Genomic DNA, 14,904 nt, shown 5'->3' with positions numbered 1-14,904 from the left:
TGTCATACGTGGCCTTTTTCATCCTCTCATAAACAAGATTCATATAGTTACATCATGTTTTTAGGTTTTCCAAACATAGGGTCTTGCACAATTATTTTAAGTATGTGCAGAGCCAGGGTGACAAAACATAAAAGTCAAGAGATAATAGAGTCTGGAGCAAACTTATCTGACCTGAAGAAATATCAGGTTCGACAAGTGTGACCCCTCTGTGCTGAGTAGTAAACCAGTTCATCTGCTAGGTCTTCTCCATTACTAACTGCTTTATCTAAAAAGAAACAGTGATGCTTCAAAAATATGTAAGGCGGTGGATGGCTGATGTTCTTATTACAGCAGAAATCCTTCCCCTCAAAGAAAGGTTTATATATATTAGTTTCTTAATATACATTAATTTTTAATCTTCTTTTGAGGCTTCCTAAAGGTTAGGGCAAACTTTATTTTATTCTTAAAATTAATGATTTTATTATCTTGATTTCAGTTTTAAAAATCTATAATTTAACATATGTATGATGAGTGTATTAACTATTTTTGAGTTAAACACTTTGATTAATAGCCACAGAATACAAATAAATAAAATCTCAAAAATAAGGGATAGCACAGCAGGCGTTTGTTACCAAAACAAAAAAGGAGGGGGAAAAAAAAAAGAAACTGGCAGTATAAAATATACATAATTAGTGCTTTATTCATTGGTTCATGAATTTTAGAGGTGCTAACCAGGCCTTTAAAACTAGCAGGCTGGGGTTCTGTGGCTTCAGAAAAGAAACCACAGAGAAATATCCAGCTTCCCTGAAAAATAAACTGGAGGACTGTTTGAAAGCTGGCTTTGGGTGGCTGTTAGGAAAGAACACCGGGCTTCAGTGATGGACTGAAAACCAGGCCTGTGTCCTTTTCCAGGGGCAGCCTCTACTCTTATAAATACCATTACCATCCTCCTCCCCAGAAATGCATTTATTACCAGGATTCTTAAAGTTGTACCCTACAGACTAAGAACAGTCAGGGTCAGTAGTACCCTGAGGCTGCTATTTAAAATACAGTCATCGTAGGACAACTCTGAAAAGCAGTTACAAAAGAAATAGAATTCAAAATTCTTTGAAGTAGGAGAACCTACCCAGATATTTACACCCCTGTTATGTAAGTAGTTTTAGAGTTATGAAGGCTTAACCTAGAAAAAAGCAGTTTTAAAAGGAGATTACAGCAATGGCCATTAATAGGAGACTAGTTAAATAAATTGGGGCACATCCATACAATGAATTACTACACAGCTATTTTGAAACTGAGGTAGATCCATGCACGATGATACAGATTGCTCTCCAAGAAATATTGCTTGGTTAAAAGGAAATCAAGGTACAGAGCAGTATGCACTCATTTATGTGAAAAACAAAAGAACACATACACGCATACATATGTATATACGTGTATGTGCATATATAAGTATATATATAAATGTACACACACACGTGCTGGTAGATAGCTCTGCAAAGATTCAGAAGAAGCTGATAACAATGATTGCCTCTGGGGACTAAAGTCTGAGGTAGGAAAGATAATTCCTAATTTACCCTTTGCTGTTTACAAACATTTTTATTATGGATATTATTACTTTTTCAAAGACAGCACATGTGTGCACACACACACACACACACACACACACAGAAAATATGAAAAGTTTATAAAAGATGGTTCAGAGCACCAACTCTTTAGGAGTAGCTTATTTCTTCCCAGGGTGATGAGGAAAGAGAATGGAATGGAATGGAATAGAAATGAGAGAGACAGACTGACTCCTGTCCCTCCCCTTCACTCCCCAGCCCCTCCAGCTTTGGAGCTCTGCTCGTTTTCAAGATTGCCTTTATTTTATTCCTTTAACCACTACTTAGGTGGGAAAGGTATATAGACCATTATGCCTTTCGCCTTACAGCCCATAGAGGCGTATTTGGGAAAACCACTAACATGAGTCATGATAATAAGTAAGTGGGGAGACCTTCTGGCCAGCCAGTTGATGGCTTTAAAAAAAGAAAAAGAGGTTGTAGAGAGATTGTTCACAGTCTGCAGGGGCCACAGAGTAACCAAACAACTTGTGACTATGCCACAGTGAACAGTACCATGTTATTAGGCATCTCCCACAATGCTCCTGGCTGCTATGAGATCTCCTGGCCTGTAAGTAAGGATGAGCATGCCCTCCCGGCTTCCTGGTCCAATCTTAAAGACAGAGGAGCTCATGACTGATCACAGTCCAACAGATACGCCTGACCCTCTAGCTTAGCTCAGAGGCATCTGGTTCAAACCTGAGCTGTTCCTACCTGGAGAGGAAAAAAATTGTTATAAAAATGTCTCCTGACACAAACACTAGCTAAAATACATAGTAAACATTTAATTACCAGCAATTTTGCTTTCTTAGAATTTGGAGGGGTTTGAGGAATAATTCCTTAAAATGCTCTTCAAGAAACGTGAACAGAAATCTTTTTGTGAATACAAACAGAAAAGCATTCTATTGAGCTTAGAATTGCCTCCAAACAAAATATAGCAGGCTACCAATCTAGTCTGTCATTGTAGCAGAGATGGTGTTTATTTCTAAAAATTTTAAAAATTTAAATAAACTTAGGGTTGACCCAACATCATTTCTTCCCTTTACCTTCTCATTATGTAATACCGGGGGTGCCAAAAAAATGTATACAAGTGGACACTTTGGTCAACGTTGCTCAAGCGGTAGTTCACCGTCATCAGAAGTGTCTGGACGCTGATGGTAACCACTTTGAACACCTCTTGTAATTGCAGAAGTCAAACGCGACTTGTATTCATCTTTTGTTATCGGTATATATTGAGTATTACAATTTTAATACAGTTTTCCTTTCTTAAAATGTTTATACATTTTTTTGGCACCCTCTGTATGTAACTCATTAGTACCAGACCAAATAAAGGCCACTAGAAATAATGTGGCTGGGATATTTAGATACACACACACACCACGTTTACGCACATGCATTTATACACATAGACATATATTTTCATGTATATATTTTATGATATTTAAAATATATAAAACTGCTATGCCATTTATTTTAATACACATTGTGGGCTTATAATGTATTATATATTACTTTAGGGGCTTGATGATGATCATCTACTAGAATTAGTTACAGATAATGTTCAAACTGTAAATTCTATTGGTTGCTTCTTTTTTTACCTGCTGAATGAAACCTTGCTAAATGGATAAAGGCAGAAGGAACTGAAATAACTACAGTAATTAGGATTACTAATTAATTACTAAGTAATTAGATGGCGACTATTTTCTAAAAAGACAACAATTAAAGCTGTGCATGCTAAATGTTAAAGGCAGTGCACAGACGCTGAGGGCTACAGAGCCAGAAAAGGAAGTACGCCATGCAGGCTGGGGCAGTCAGAGATCTGCGGTGCAGGCAGCACTTGAGAGAACAGACTCCAGCAAATGAAAGGAGCAGCAAAGGCATCTTCCTCAGTGGGGGAGGAAATGGTGTGTGCATTGTGGAGGGTGATCTGGGTAGGGAGCATTTCTATGTCATAAGTTAGAGTCCATCAAGTTAGAGACAGGTTCCTACTGCTAACATGGCTGCCAAGCAGCCAAGGCAAAAGAGACAGACATCCACCCATAATGGGAACTGGGGGTCCAAACCCAGCCCCTCCTCTTGGCTTTGCCAGGTTCTAACATTAGAGCAGGAAACCTAGTAGGGAGCAGGGCCAGGGGAGTAAGGCTGGTTGGTGACTAAGCAAAAATAAACAGCTCACCCTTTGACTACCTTCTCTAACAGGGTGGCCATGTCTTTTTGTGCCAGTTGTACATGCCACATTGCTTCTGCTAATGTCTTTTCCTCATAATCCTAAAGCCATTGAAGGGGTGGTGAGACTTTTGGAAAATATGACCATTCCCTCGGCCATGCTATGCTCTTCTTGATTGTGACTCAGTGTGAAATCACTATGGTACAAGTCTAATACTGTGTTCTGCCTTGACATCTGGGGAACACCAAGAGGGCCCCAAAATGGCCTAACCACAGCTGCCCTTCCCCTTCTGCTCCCTCAGGTAAGGTCCCCTGGCCAAACAACTTTCTTTACCACAGAGACAGTTCTGGCCTAGTAGAGGATTCTAGTTGCTTGCCAATGGGTGGAATCATTCAAACTAGCCAATCACATCCCTCATGGGAAGCAGGGGGCACCCCACCCTCTTGATACTACAGAGACTGCTGCCCACAGTCCCAGGTGGTTCCCTCTTGTCCCCAAGGGCAACTCCAGTGTGACTCTGTGTGGCATGCTATGCCCTCCCCACCTTAGGCTGTGAGTATATGTGACTGATAAACTGCTAACAATCTCATCTGTCCAGTGTCACGTGTTTGGCCATCCCCATAACCCTAGTGCAGGAATCTCTCCCTCACCAACAGAGGGAATAGGAGGTAATTTAGATAACCACCAAAGAGGGTGCCATTTTCTAGAATCCTTAAGTGTAAAGCAGGCACTCTGGTGGTTCTAATAGGATTATCCTGAAAAATTAAATTTAATGATATATAACGTTAGCTACATGTATATCTAATTACATTTTACATATATATCCCAAAACTCTCCCATGATAAACTCAAGCAATTTTCAAGTTAACGGTATTCATGTTATGTGCTACAGAAATATGACATATTCCATGTTATAGAATATTAAATGTTACATTAAATACAGTAGTTAAACCCAAAGGACATCTGCTTTCATTCCAGATCCGAGCCTACTTGAGTGTTCCCATTTTCTAACAGGAACCACAATCTGTAACTGGGATTTCCCACTGTCACGGGGAAAGGACAGTAGGCTCCTTGTAAAGAGCCAGAGAGGGGGAGGTTAAACTGTCGCTTGTGCATAAATCAGTTCACTTCCTTATTGAAAACTATATATGAACAATCCCACTTACCACTTCTCTTCCTCGGGTACTACCCACAAAAGAACTGTCTTAAAGGTCTACTCTAGACCAACTGTGTATCATAGGTAATCCCCAAGACCCATGTGGAACCCATTTCTTTCTCAGAGTACCCTGGGAATACAGGTCCATTTTTTCAAGACTGAGAGGCTGTAGAGGGCATCAGGAAAGGGCACGGGTTCCTTCCTTCACTCTTTTTTACATTTAGTTTGTCTTTTTTTTACTTTTTTTTTCTTCCTCCACTCTTAATCCCATGCATCAGCATATCTTTCCACGAGTTACACTGCTGACTAGCTCTGTGTTTACTTTTAACTTCCTTAATTGGAAAACCAAGAAAAATCATAACATTTCTATCAAACTTGGGTAACATCTTTAAAAGCTAGAATCAAGGATAATGGAAAGGAAAATAAAATAAAATAAACACGCATTCAAGAAGTTAAGTAAACAGATTCACTTTGGACAGAGTCACCAATATTTCATCATAGTTTCATACATTTCCTGGAGTAAAGAAAAGGCTGTAGAGAAGGAAAAATACCGGTTTCAGCCTAAGACAAACCTGCATTTAAATCTAGGCTCCGCCACTCACCTGTGTGTGTAACTAGGTAGTTACTTAGGCTCTTTAATTTTGTGCTTCCCTAAACTATCAAACTGAGATAATACCACAGCTATGAAGTTAAATAAGATAATGTGAGCATTCCTGGTACACACAATAGACAGGAAATAAAGACAAATTTTGTAAAAGCAGGCAGGAAAAGGAGGAGAACATGGGGGTCCATTAAGTAAACAGAATGGCAAGAGGGACTGGAAGTTTCTGCTCCTGTTCACGCCTGGTAACCCCCAAATTAGTGTGATGCCTGATTTCTCTATTTCTTGGATGAATGAATGAATGAATGAATGAATGGACTTCATCCTAATATCTTACAAAAAATAGTATAGTATGAGTAGGCAAAGCCAGCCTGACGACCCTTTTTGTAAGACCTGTGGGCTAAGAATGGTTTTTATGTTTTTAAAGGGTGAAAAAAAAATCAAAAATAGTATTTTGTGACGTGAAAATGACATAAAACTCAAATTTCAGTGTCCACAAATAAAGCTTTAATGTGCATAGCCACGTGTATTCGTTTTTATACTGTGTGTGGCTACTTTTGCACTATATCTATCTATAAAGTTGAAAAGTTGCCACACAGACCATATAGTCTGTAAAGTCTAAAGTATGTCGCATCTGACCTTTCATGGAAAATGTTTGCTGACCCTTGTTATAGTAGATTACCCAGAAGAAGCAGTATATCTGCTTTGGAGCAAAACTGCCTGTGCTTGAATATTAGCTCTACCACTTACTAAGTAAAACTGAGTGAGCTCTTAGCTTCGCTGTGCCTCAGTTTCCTCACCCACAAAATGGGGACCATATTAGTGCCTACCTGACAGGGCTTTATGAGGACTAAATGAATTAATACAAATAACTCACCAATAACAATGCCTGTTACACAGAAAGCTCACCTGCTTTTGTGCACTCTCTTTCTCCATATATAGAGAGAGTATCATCTCTAATAGTAAAAAAATCTTACTCTAGATCCTTAAGAGTCTAGGCCTGTATAACAGATGACCTCAGAGAGAAATTTCTGCTTACCAGTCATGTGAAACAGCTCACCACCAGCATCAAGTCTGAGTAAAGAACTCCTGCAGTGAGGTCATGTGAGCCGTGGTTTTACCGCAGGTCCCTCCTGGGCTTGTTTTTCATATTTAATTTCACCGTTTCTTTTGGGGAGCTTGCTACCTGTATAGTAATATCTTGAAGCTCAGAATAATCAGTTTCACACACATCACAATGCTATTTCCTAATTCTAAATGAATTTCATTCACCAACATAAATGACTAATTCAGATCTAATCCCACTAGATCTGAGTACTTTTTAAAGCAACTTTCTAAAAGCTAGCTTGGTCCTTCTTTGGTAAATACTGATCACAATGATGACAACCTCGATGAGTGGCCCAAGCTGAAAAGGACTAGGGGTGATATAAGAAGCATGTGTCACTTACGCAATGAAGTTGCTGATACCTCTAGTACTGAGAACTTCGTCTTGCAATAATGGAAAGCAAAGTACCTGTATTTCTTTTCTAAATACAAGTTTTTGCACTGGACTAAAGTGGAAAGAGTCTAGTAGACAGCACTTCAAAACACTGATCTCTTGTCACTAGCTAAAGGCACACACAAAAAGGAGGAGATACCAGAAAACAGGAAGGAAAGAGGGAAAGAGAAGAGAAAGGATGTGCAGGTAGAAAAACCAAGCGTCATCAGTTTATCCACCTGTGATATGGGCATGTGTTACTGTGGCCTTTCCCTGAGCTCCTGGTGGGTTAGGTTTGTCAGGCACTGAGGTAACACAACAAGGGAGACTGTTCCTGACTGCGGGGAAACAGTGCTGACAGCCTCTGCCTTCCTCAAGTACCTCCCAGATAACAATGGCCTCCGAGGACAGAGATTAACTGCCCCTAAACTTTCCATTTATTCTAAAACTTTCCATATTAAAAAACAAACAAACATCCCCAAACCCTTTTCTCTCAACTGGAATGGAGGGGGATAATGAGAGAGAAAGGAGGGAGCATGAACTTTTCATGTTATGCACGTTTAAGTTAAAAAAAAAAGGTTTTTATATAACTTTTATAATTAATAAATTAATACATAAAGAATTGAAAATCCCCACTCTCCCGTCTCCAAGTTTACTAATATCAATTATTGCAAGCATTCCTCACAAACAGTTAATTTTTTAATACTTGCAAAGGAAAGATCAGAGGCAAGGGGATAGGACGGCTGGAGACTGCCACCCCATGTGGACTCCCCCCAAATGCCAAAAAAAAGCACATCACGTTGACTTGTGGGTTATAGCAGTGGTTTCGGTACACTTCCTGTAGACAGCCTATAAATGAACACACTTCTAATGCTCCAGACTGCCGACCCCCGTGAGGGAAAATGATAAATTCCCTGTAAGGTAAACCCAGGGAAGAAAGAATGTTTTCACCCTAACATCGGGTAAGTATAGTGACATAGAGGCTTCCATAAACTCCAACATCTCTGTTCATAGTCATAGGTTTTACTTATGGAATCTGCCCACAGGGCATTTGCAGAAAGGCCAGCAGAAATATTTATAGGGCTAACATTTCAATGAGCAGGTAAAGAGGCATTAATTTGCAGAGTACAGAAGAGCATACAAAAATACTGTGCTTCTTAACAGTAAGCAGGCTCAATAAGAATTAATGATACTTAGAATTACTATCATCAAGAGTCAATCTATGTAGATGGCTGACCAATGGGCTATACGCCTGAAGCCGAAATTGAATAATAGTGAGTGTCAACTATAATTAAATATATATGGTCACGGGATGTGGAGTACAGCATAGAGAACAGAGTCAATGGAATTGTAACAGTTGTACATGATGTCAGAGGGGTAGGAGATTGGGGGGGTGGTTTTCACTTTGTGAGGGGTGTAAATGTCTAACTATTACATTGTTTTGTATACCCGAAACTAATAAAAAAGAAAAGTCAATCTAATAATAAGGCCACATTCAAGAAAATGGCTAAGATTTCCCTGTAGCCTACGGTATGAAAGCATCAAGTTACTCAAGTTATAACCACTGGATATGAAAACAGACCTAAACTCATTTTACCATCAAAAAAGCTCCTGAACTTATTAGAGCTAATGTATTTGCTTATTTCTGAGGAGTTTACATTTTGTCCTACAAAAAAGATTTCACATATTTTAATAAGACCAAAACCCATTTCTTTAATAGTCATAGAAAACTTGCACTCTTCCAATCTTTATTTTATATTCTTCACTAAAGCCTAGTACCACTTTTCATTTTAAAAGCTTCTTTTATACTTCCCCAAATATGGTTCTCTGCTCATGGTCTTAAGACGTTAAGAGGAAAGATGTAATCTCTGCAAGAGCTTGCACAGGTTATCTGTGCAAATCCAGAGCATATTCTACCTGGCTTCTCAACAGCTAAGACATGGGATTTTATCAGTTGTATAGTGAGACTACTACAAGATAAAGGTCAGAAGTTTTCTTAAGTTAACATTTTTCTAAAAGATTTCATAATGTTCTTACGTAAGACTTTTGTATCTTTCCCATCTGGATATCCAACAGATCCATGCTACTGGAGTTCATAACACACAGAGCAATGGGTCTAAAATAAGGTATTTTGGCAGACTGATATATGTTCAAATCCTGAAATAATTAGATGGATAATTCACCCTATATGGGAAAACTTGTTTTCTGTAGCTAAATCATTCTGATCATTTCCCCCCACATAGATATGAGTATATAAACTGCACCAGGCTCTTCACCAGGCTCTTGACTTTGGGACACCTTAGCAAATTTTTCTGACTCCAAAGGTTCCTACAGACTGCCCAGACTTCCTTCCAGTCTTACTACATAAAAAACACAGGGGCAGTTCTTTCATTGAAGAAGAATTTCATAAAACTTTGACTTTTCTTTAAAAATGATACAATTGTCTGTGTTTTCTGAACAGCACATGAAGAGATCTTAAGGTCTGAACTACTTAAGAAACTGTTCAAACTGCTTTTGATTGGCATGGGAATTAGGCCTTGTGGCTTTTTCTGCAGGTCCGGTTAAGAGGACTGGTGGAATGAGGGGTACGGAATGTTTCTTGCTTCCCCAGGCCATACTGCTGAAGGATGCTCACTAGGTATCTCATAAAGACAAATGCGTGTCTTCTCCAAGGGAGCTGTTCAGTGAATATCAGTAATTCTCCCAAATCAGTGTAATTGCTTTCCAAAATTAACAGATGTTTCCTGTGCATTCTGGAAGCCTGGTCAGTGGGATACTGGTTTACTCAAAATACAGCTGGATTTCTGACCTCACACAAGTAAAAGCAATACACAACCTGACAACTATTTACTCAGATGTGACCACCTATTTTGTGCCAGGTATCTGCTGCAGCCAGTGATACAAAGGTCTTAGAAGGTCTTAGAATCTCTTATAATATGTATTCTTTCTTCTTATATTTCATATATCTTATGCTTCTTTTTTTGGTGGGGTTATTAGGGAGAGCTTAATAAAGTGTTAGATAGAACGATGACTTAGTGCTGTACGATAGTAGACCAAGGAAAGGGGTGCCTTGCACTGCTTGGTATACAATCATTACAGTAAATGTTAGCTATTGCTTTCATTACACTATAACCAGGATATGCTAGGCAATATGCTATGGAAGGGAGTGGCAACACAAGTATCCACAAATGCACTTCCTCATTCGGTCTTTCATTAAAAATTTACTATGTGCCCACTTTATGTCAGGCACTGTTCTAGGCACTGAGGATAAAGCGATGAAGGAAAACTAAGTGTCTCTCATTCATGCTGGTTGTATTATACTAGCGGAGACAGAAGAGCAAATAAATAAATAGATAATATACTGAAAGGAATAGGAAGTGTCAGGAAAAAAAACAGAACTAGATAAGTGATAAGTAAATAGGTAGAGGTAGGGGTATTTTGTTACCTTTCCAACATTGGAAGGGGAGATTTCCACAAAAGGTAACATTTGAGTTAGGTCTAGGACGAGAGGTAATCTGTCTGGGGAAAGGGCATGCCAGGTAGTGGAACAAACCTATGAAAGGGAATAGGGTGCTTAGGAATGTTCGTCTTATGTAGGTGGGTAAGATCATGAGATTAGAAAGGCCAACTGGGGCCAGACCACAAAATGTCTTGTGCTACGGAGTTTGAATTTTATTCTCTAGGGAGTGGGATACCAAATGATGTTTAGTTAAAAAATATGTAATTCTTTAAAAAAGAAAAAACAAGAATTCTCATTAGAAAATAGGCGAAAGGAACAGAGATTTCACTTCAGAGGATATACAGGTGGCAACTATGCACTTGAAAAGATATTTAGCATCCTTAGCCATCAAGGAAATGCAAATTATATGACAATGGGATGTCACCACACACCTATCGGAATGGCAAAAATAAAAGGTGACAAACACCAAGGATTGGTGAGAATGCAGACACACTGGGTCACTCATACATTGCTGGTGGGAAAGGAAAATGGTACTGCCACTTTGAAAAACAGTTTGGCAGCTTCTTACAAAACTAAACATGCAATTACCACATAACCCACAATTGCACATTTGGGCACTTATGCCAGAGAAATGAAAAGATATGTTCACACAAAAACTTGTACATGAATGTTCATTACAACTTTGTAAGAGCCAAACAGTGGAAATGGCCCTTTAACTGGGTGTCCTTTAACTGGCATATTATTCAGCTATAAAAAGGAAAGAATGATTCATGCATGTGACAACTGGATGAATCTCCAGGGAGTTATGCTGAATAAAAAAAGCCAATCCCAAAGGGTTACAGATTAGATGATTCCATAATATATAACATTTTTTGAAATAACAAAAAAATTTAAATGCATTATGGTTGTCAAGGACTGGGGAGTGAGGTAGGTGGGAGATGAGTGTGGGTCTAAAAGGGCAACAAAGAGGGCCAGCCGAGTGGCGCGTTGGTTAAGAGTTGGCTTGAGACGCCAGCTCTGGGCAGCAGGGCCCCGGTTCGGATCCCACGTGAGGGCCAGATATGCTGTGCCCTCTACAGCTAAGAAGGTGAACAACAGCTTGACTTGGAGCTGGGCTGCCGTGAGTCACCGGCAACGGCGTAGGCTGCAGTGGGGCTGCAGTGGGCTTCCGTTAAAGATACTGTGAGTGGCTGGCAGCAGGTGCGAGCGGCCAGCAGCCAGCGTGAATGGCCGTGAGCTGCCGTGAGCTACCATCCAATGGCTGACGACCGATCTGCCTCAGCCGGGAAGAGCGCAATGATAATACCAACATGGGCCAGTGAAGCAACGTCCTCCACAACTAGACTGAAGAACAAGAGGACAGCAACTTGTCTGTTCCCCTTCCCCGATTTCCCAACGCTGTTCCCCTCCCCCAATTCCCCAATAAAATCTTAAAAAAATAAAGAGAAATAAAAGGGCAACAAAGGAATCTTTGTGGGGAAGTGTTCAGTATCCGGGTTGTAATGGTGAATACACAAACCTACACATGTGATAAAGTTACATAGAACTAAATACACATACACACTGAGTACAAGTAAAACAGGAAATCTAAATAAAATCAGTGGATGTATCAACATGAATTTCCTGGTTATGCTATTTTACTATAGTTTTACAAAAACTATATTAAATGAAACTAGCTAAAGTATACCTAGTTTTTCTCTGTACTATTTCCTACAAATGCATGTGAATCCAGTTATATCAGTTAACAATTTCAACAAAAAAAATAATAAACCAGATTGGAAATCCCTTGTGAGTAGAAACTGTCCTTAATTTCTCCGACTTCTAGTTTCATCCTGCCCCCTCATTTCCAAATGCTGAGACTGGCCTGAAGAAAAATATAAGAGGTAATTTTTTTGGTTTATCAAGGCGAAATTAAGTTTATTAATTTCTATATAGATTAATTTCTATAAAAGTAAAATCTATATTTCACTAAAATTTTCTATATAAATTCTACACAATAAAATCTAAAAATGCAACTCTCTCTGAAGTAGCTTAGTTACTAGAGAATGAAATGACTTGAAAATATCCCCTCTAACAGTTAGAATGTCACCATGTTTACATGAGAACAAGGTACCTCTGAAATCAACTGTCGTTAGGTAAGTCTTTGGGCAGCAGTCATGGAAAACTGGCAGATTGAGGCCATGGAATTTCAGCAGGCTCCTGTAACAAAAGCCTTCAGAGCAGCAGCGCCCACTGTCCCTTTTCCATCTTGTTTCAGCATAAAACACGGGGAAGAGGAGAGGCAGGAAACAAGTGAGGTATGGCAGTGAAACCTATATATATCTACATCTCTCCACTAAAAACTGTAAGCACGTTCTTACATGTTGTTTGATAATGAAACATCCTGAAAATGTAGCCAATTGTGTAGCTATTTCTAGGTAGACTTTAATTTGGATTAAACTGAGATTAAAAAACTACAAATTCATTCAAAGTCTGAATTACAGGATATTTTAAAGTTTGAGTACTTTCATATACACATATCTATCTACCTTCCACAGCCAAGTACAGAAGTCTTATGAGGCTTGCTTAGAGCCTGTTATAATCAGCACTGTAATAATTTTATGCAAAGTGTTAAGAGTGCCCTGCAGGGTGTGCGCAGAAGGAATTGAAGTGTTTTCTATATGATTTGCAGCATTTATTTGCTTAAAATGAGATTAGCCGAGAGCCTAGGCAGGATGAATACAGATGACAAATTAAACAGTCTCAAAGAGTTTCAGCTTGGAGGGAGGTTCAGCAAGCATCTTGGTGGACAGAGTCAGTGACTGTGACTTGTGTCAGCAGCCCGGCAGTGATGCTTTACTGAAGATTTTCTCTCAACCTACGGCCCGGCTGAAAGTGCTCCCTCATCCAGTTTCCAGGTCTTGCCCTCTCCATAATTCAAAAGGTTCCAGAAATCCTACCTCCTCTAATGTATAACTAGAGAGACTACATCACCTGCCTCTTTGGAGAAAAAAAACCCTACCATTCATTTAAATCTATATTTTTCATTAAGATAATAAGGATATTATGTTATTATAAAAGGTACTTCAGCCTTACAAAGTTATTTACTTTGGGGAAGACATAAATATTTAGTAATTAACTATTAAACCCCAGTGCTTTAGAGGTCAGAAAGTACTTGACAGAGAATAAAATGAGGAACAGGGATGAAATGAAAAAGCAACTGTCATGTAAATCAGTGGGGAAATACGAGGCATGCATAATTCTTTCTGTGTCATTAATGTCCACATGCAACTGGCTCATGTCCAAATGACAGGAACCATTTAAACTTGCTCTGAATAGCAGCCACCACTAACTGGACCAAATGCAAACATGGCATGATTAGTTCAGTTTCCAACCACTGAAACACCTATTTCCTAACCATAAAAGCCTTCCAGCCAATAGTTCCTCGGCACGAAAGATCTGGGACCTCTGAAATGCTTGTTACTGTCAGAGCAGGTGTCCCTGTGTTTCCCTGCTAGACCATGAACAAATTAGGGGCAGTGATATTTGGTCCCCTGGGTAGAAAATGTACAGGCCTCTACCGATATTAAACATAAAAAATACAGTAATGGCAAAACAAATGCCTTACAGCCCAGAACAATATGAAACATGCTGAATTAAAATCAGTATGTCTCAGGATCAGAAAACTTAGTTCCACACTCAGGTTATCTACATATTAGCTCTGTACTCTTGGGAAAGTTACTTAGCCTTATTAAGTCTTAAGTTTCCTCATTTGGAAAAGAAGATAATATCTATCTCATAGGGCTGTATGAGATTCACATGTGAGCGTCCCTAGCTTAATGCTTGGCATGTCGGAAGTGTTGAGTCAATATTGGCCATTGCTATTAAGCGTAGTATCCATGCTACTTGATGTTAACAGCTTTTCTTATCCTTGATATTGTCTGGTTGATAACCTTTTGGTGAAGTGCGGGGGGAAATGGATTGATGGGGAGTCAGACAGTTGGAGGGAAGAAAGTTTTGTTAACATATAGTACCATCAAATATTTTTTGGCTCAGAGTTTCTGCTTCATTTGAATATCCACCTCCCTGAAATCACCTTTTAAAAAATCCGAGCCATATAATCCTGTGTTCATATGCAGCTGCGTGCAGCCCTGGGGTAACAATATCTGTTATAATAGGAGAAAAACAAGCAGCGGTACAATCAAACCTGAATCTCTCAGGAACAACTGAGATCACCTGAGTTTTCTAAACTGTGCGGACTTTCTCTGTAATGCTTCCGCAATAACCTTAGAGGGGCGATGTGGTCTTCTGCAGCACCAGGTTGGATGGAGCCTTGGGTTTGCAATTTCCCATCTCTGTGGTGTGGGGAAAGTCAACTCCTGCTGGGCCCTGGTTTCATCCGTGAATGAGGAAGCTGGATTGGATAATTTGTAATGGCTCCTTTAGTTCTGAAATTTAATGCTTCTGTGACTACATTTAACCTAAAAC

The 14,904-nt window shown here is 39.3% G+C and overlaps 1 protein-coding gene across 3 annotated transcripts in view; it reads right to left on the bottom strand.

Annotated features, from left to right (window-relative positions):
* The window catches only part of FGD6 (FYVE, RhoGEF and PH domain containing 6), a 101,187-nt gene that overhangs the window by 71,034 nt on the left and 15,249 nt on the right, over window positions 1-14,904 (bottom strand). The window lies entirely within an intron of this gene.

Source organism: Hipposideros armiger, unplaced genomic scaffold (assembly GCF_001890085.2).
Source record: "Hipposideros armiger isolate ML-2016 unplaced genomic scaffold, ASM189008v1 scaffold_63, whole genome shotgun sequence".
NCBI classification, from domain to species: Eukaryota; Metazoa; Chordata; class Mammalia; order Chiroptera; family Hipposideridae; genus Hipposideros; species Hipposideros armiger.
Note: the sequence above shows the minus strand (reverse complement) of the source record. Positions and strands in the feature narration are given on the sequence as shown.